The 5,000-nt window shown below is 53.9% G+C and overlaps 1 non-coding gene across 1 annotated transcript in view; it reads right to left on the bottom strand.

The window, feature by feature from the left end:
* The window catches only part of LOC126430602 (small subunit ribosomal RNA), a 1,910-nt gene extending 1,480 nt beyond the window's left edge, over positions 1 to 430 (bottom strand). Inside the window, exon 1 of the ribosomal RNA XR_007577244.1 lies at positions 1 to 430. This exon is cut by the window's left edge and continues 1,480 nt beyond it. This is a non-coding gene — a ribosomal RNA (small subunit ribosomal RNA).
* Positions 431 to 5,000: the final 4,570 nt, after the last annotated feature.

The following is a 5,000-nucleotide window of genomic DNA, read 5'->3' as shown; positions in this document are numbered from 1 at the left end:
ATGTGGTAGCCGTTTCTCAGGCTCCCTCTCCGGAATCGAACCCTGATTCCCCGTTACCCGTTACAACCATGGTAGGCGCAGAACCTACCATCGACAGTTGATAAGGCAGACATTTGAAAGATGCGTCGCCGGTACGAGGACCGTGCGATCAGCCCAAAGTTATTCAGAGTCACCAAGGCAAACGGACCGGACGAGCCGACCGATTGGTTTTGATCTAATAAAAGCGTCCCTTCCATCTCTGGTCGGGACTCTGTTTGCATGTATTAGCTCTAGAATTACCACAGTTATCCAAGTAACGTGGGTACGATCTAAGGAACCATAACTGATTTAATGAGCCATTCGCGGTTTCACCTTAATGCGGCTTGTACTGAGACATGCATGGCTTAATCTTTGAGACAAGCATATGACTACTGGCAGGATCAACCAGGGAGCTGCGTCAACTAGAGCTGAGCAGCCGGCCGCCCGGGAGTGTGTCCCGGGGGCCCGCGCGAACACGCAAGCGTCCGCTCAATTATTCTGCAAACAGGAGGAGGCTGAGCTCCCCTGCACCATACACCTCGAAACCCTCTCAGGTCCCGGCGGCGCGCAGCGCCGTCCTAAGTACTTGGTCGGGTTCGAGAGAGGCGCAATCGCCCGGGGTTTGGCGAGTAGACGCTTTAGGTGCGACCACCCGTGCTCCCAACTGAGCTTGCCGCTGCCGACAGAGGCCCGGGAGCGTGCTGTCGTGGCATTGCCGGCGGGAGACAACACGCGCCACCTACGGTGACCGGCAGCTCCAACGCCAGCGCCACAGAAGGACAAAAGCCCCACTTGGGTGCCGAAGCGAACTCTCCCAGCACAGCGCACGCGCCAACACGTCCGCACAGCTGCGATACAAACCACCTGCGAGAACCGCAGAGGCGACCGAGCAGCAGACGGCGTCGCGGCGCCGAGCGCCGGGCGGCGGCGCATCCTCAGCGCACACAGTCCTCAATCGGACCAGCACACTGCAGATGTCCACCGCGCTTCGCACCGGGCCCGCGAGGACCTACTTTGGCCGCACGGCGCCGCGTGCAGGGTGCGCCGGCGCGCAGCTGCGCCGCCTGCCGCCTCCGTCGGCCGGCGCGCCTGCCACTGGCCGCCCCCACCAGCCGGCTGTAGCGCGTGCGCCCACGCACCGCGCGGCCAGCACGCCGGGAGGCCCCCCCTCACCGGCCGGGGACGGTCCCACCCAGCCACCGCCGCGTATCGCTTCACACCCAGATGCCATTCACGTTCGTGGGCATGGTGGGTATCGCTGGAACAACCGGTTGGTAGCTCAACCGATCGTCGCCATCACTGATTCACCTCTAGCGAGAACAACCGCACCACAACGGTTTACCAGTTGTTCATTTGCGTAACGTCACCAGCAAACGTAGGCGTCCATCGCCATTTGCAAATTCAACGATTGTTGCATGCCTGTGTCAGGTGTCACGACACACTATGTCTGCCCACATACACGCAACAACATGTGCACGCTTCGCGAACACGTGGAAGGTGGCCCCCGTACGTATGCGATGTCCATTGCGCGAACGACTGTCAACCGGCCTCTGTCGCATGTCGCAGATGTGGAACGCAGTGCACCATGCTATCACGGTGTGTGAGAAGAGACGACTACGTCTGACAACACGCGCCACTACATCAACAGACGGCTCATGCTGATCGCCATCCAGGGCATACCACACTGCAATCCAGCTCTTATAGGGAGACGACACGTAGCTGAGTGCACAACATTTGGACCGCATGGTTCGCCGTTGTTGGCGCAGTCGTTGTACGGTCACATGTACCACGATGTATCATTCAGTACATGAGGACCAATGTGCAGTACAGTGTGTGATTTGGACGTACAACATCAGCGGACAGTTGACACAGGCCGTACCACAGCGTAGGCTAAGTGCTTCGCCATGCGAATGCCAATGAACAACTGCAAATGCCAATGAACAACTGCAAAGGGCATTGAGCATGTACGTCCTGCTGCCATCCACATTACAGTGTATAGCTGCAAGGTGTTTAACATGAAGCGATACACTGGGGACCGGGCAGTGCGAGTAGCAAACTATATTGCGGGGGTTGCAGTTAGGCAACACTACACTAATTTAACGCGTCGTATGACAATTACAGAGCAGGTTAAGGCCCAACGTGTGTTGGGTTAAGGCCCAACGTGTGTTGGGTTAAGGCCCAACGTGTGTTGGGTTAAGGCCCAACGTGTGTTGGGTTAAGGCCCAACGTGTGTTGGGTTAAGGCCCAACGTGTGTTGGGTTAAGGCCCAACGTGTGTTGGGTTAAGGCCCAACGTGTGTTGGGTTAAGGCCCAACGTGTGTTGGGTTAAGGCCCAACGTGTGTTGGGTTAAGGCCCAACGTGTGTTGGGTTAAGGCCCAACGTGTGTTGGGTTAAGGCCCAACGTGTGTTGGGTTAAGGCCCAACGTGTGTTGGGTTAAGGCCCAACGTGTGTTGGGTTAAGGCCCAACGTGTGTTGGGTTAAGGCCCAACGTGTGTTGGGTTAAGGCCCAACGTGTGTTGGGTTAAGGCCCAACGTGTGTTGGGTTAAGGCCCAACGTGTGTTGGGTTAAGGCCCAACATAGGTTGGGTTAAGGCCCAACATAGGTTGGGTTAAGGCGCAACATAGGTTGGGTTAAGGCGCAACATAGGTTGGGTTAAGGCGCAACATAGGTTGGGTTAAGGCGCAACATAGGTTGGGTTAAGGCGCAACATAGGTTGGGTTAAGGCGCAACATAGGTTGGGTTAAGGCGCAACATAGGTTGGGTTAAGGCCCAACATAGGTTGGGTTAAGGCGCAACATAGGTTGGGTTAAGGCGCAACATAGGTTGGGTTAAGGCGCAACATAGGTTGGGTTAAGGCGCAACATAGGTTGGGTTAAGGCGCAACATAGGTTGGGTTAAGGCGCAACATAGGTTAGGTTAAGGCGCAACATAGGTTAGGTTAAGGCGCAACATAGGTTAGGTTAAGGCGCAACATAGGTTAGGTTAAGGCGCAACATAGGTTAGGTTAAGGCGCAACATAGGTTAGGTTAAGGCGCAACATAGGTTAGGTTAAGGCGCAACATAGGTTAGGTTAAGGCGCAACATAGGTTAGGTTAAGGCGCAACATAGGTTAGGTTAAGGCGCAACATAGGTTAGGTTAAGGCGCAACATAGGTTAGGTTAAGGCGCAACATAGGTTAGGTTAAGGCGCAACATAGGTTAGGTTAAGGCGCAACATAGGTTAGGTTAAGGCGCAACATAGGTTAGGTTAAGGCGCAACATAGGTTAGGTTAAGGCGCAACATAGGTTAGGTTAAGGCGCAACATAGGTTAGGTTAAGGCGCAACATAGGTTAGGTTAAGGCGCAACATAGGTTAGGTTAAGGCGCAACATAGGTTAGGTTAAGGCGCAACATAGGTTAGGTTAAGGCGCAACATAGGTTAGGTTAAGGCGCAACATAGGTTAGGTTAAGGCGCAACATAGGTTAGGTTAAGGCGCAACATAGGTTAGGTTAAGGCGCAACATAGGTTAGGTTGAGGCACAATATAGGTTAGGTTGAGGTACCGTATAGGTTAGGTTAAGGTACAGTATAGTTTAGGTTAAGGTACAGTATAGTTTAGGTTAAGGTACAGTATAGTTTAGGTTAAGGTACAGTATAGTTTAGGTTAAGGTACAGTATAGTTTAGGTTAAGGTACAGTATAGTTTAGGTTAAGGTACACATTGTTGTATGGAAAGGTGTAATGGGGGGGGGGGGGGGGGGCGGCCGGTCGGTTTGTTGATTGTGATTATAGTAAGTGGATGCCTGCGGCATCATCTGATTTGCCACGTCAGGATGCACCTTTGGCTCATGACAGGCGGCGCTCCGATTCCATGCTTGTGGCAGACCTGTGTCTTTCATTCCTGCCATTGTTTGTGTGCTGTGAGAGGAGGCAGTATTGTGATGTTGGGTGCACCCCTGTGTAGGACATGTGTGGGTGTTGGTGGCTTAGCTGAGCAATGGTGGTTGTCGGGGGGGTGGGATATTCCGTTTTCTGAGTGGACCTCCCAGTCTGGTTATGACAGTGTGGATTGTCTCATGTGGCGGAGAGGATGCACTGGGTGTTGTTCCATGCTGGTGCTTACATATTGTCTGTGTGCGTGTTACAGGCGGAGAGTAGTGCGTGATAAGAGTGTGTGGCTGCCGTGTGGTTGTGATTGTGAGCAGAGTCTTTCAGCATGTATACGGACAGTTGTATATATTATCTGTATTCTGATGGGTCTATGTATTACTAATCAGCGCCGTGTATACGTTTAATCCGGTTCCAGTCGAAACTGTTGTATCTCTGTACATTAGTGACACGGCGAGCGCGCTATGTAGCTACTCGTCTCGGCAGCTTCCACCGGTGTATGGCAGATGATTATAAGCAATGAGTCGAGTCGTCAATACCGATAGTGTGACGTCACATGTCTGGGGTGGGGGACGCTGCGCCCTTCCGGTGGGTCATGGCCTAGAAAGACGCTCCCCACGCAGGGGGGCTTGGACTGTCATAAACTCTTCCGAGTAATATACTTGCCGTACGTTTTTGCGACTGCGAGTGCAACGCCCACCGGTACCGACATGGATGGAGCGCCTCCTAGCTGACCGCTCAGCATCGGCATTCGTACAGAGAGCAACGCGATCGCGTCTCTAGCTCGTAACTGGTACAGCTCGCAGCTCATGTATAGGGACAGCGGGAATGTCGCATATTGGACATAACTCTTCATGAAACGCAAGTTATAGGGGTGGATTGCACATTGCGACTGCGGGAAAAGTCCGCCGTTCATCCGCTGGAGTTGCGAGTTGGGCGGTTAGGGTGGGGCGCCGGTGGAGTGATTGCCGGTCGACGATTTCGTGCGGCAGAGGCGCTGGCGTTGGGGTGCTGTGGTCGACAGAGGACGCAGGCTTTGTGGGTGGGGTCGAAAGATGGGCACTGTGGGCCCATCGCTGTCTTAGTCGGCTTGGCGTCTCATAGATGGCGGTAT

The sequence above is a fragment of the Schistocerca serialis genome, unplaced genomic scaffold (assembly GCF_023864345.2).
Source record: "Schistocerca serialis cubense isolate TAMUIC-IGC-003099 unplaced genomic scaffold, iqSchSeri2.2 HiC_scaffold_1052, whole genome shotgun sequence".
Taxonomy (NCBI): Eukaryota; Metazoa; Arthropoda; class Insecta; order Orthoptera; family Acrididae; genus Schistocerca; species Schistocerca serialis.
Note: the sequence above shows the minus strand (reverse complement) of the source record. Positions and strands in the feature narration are given on the sequence as shown.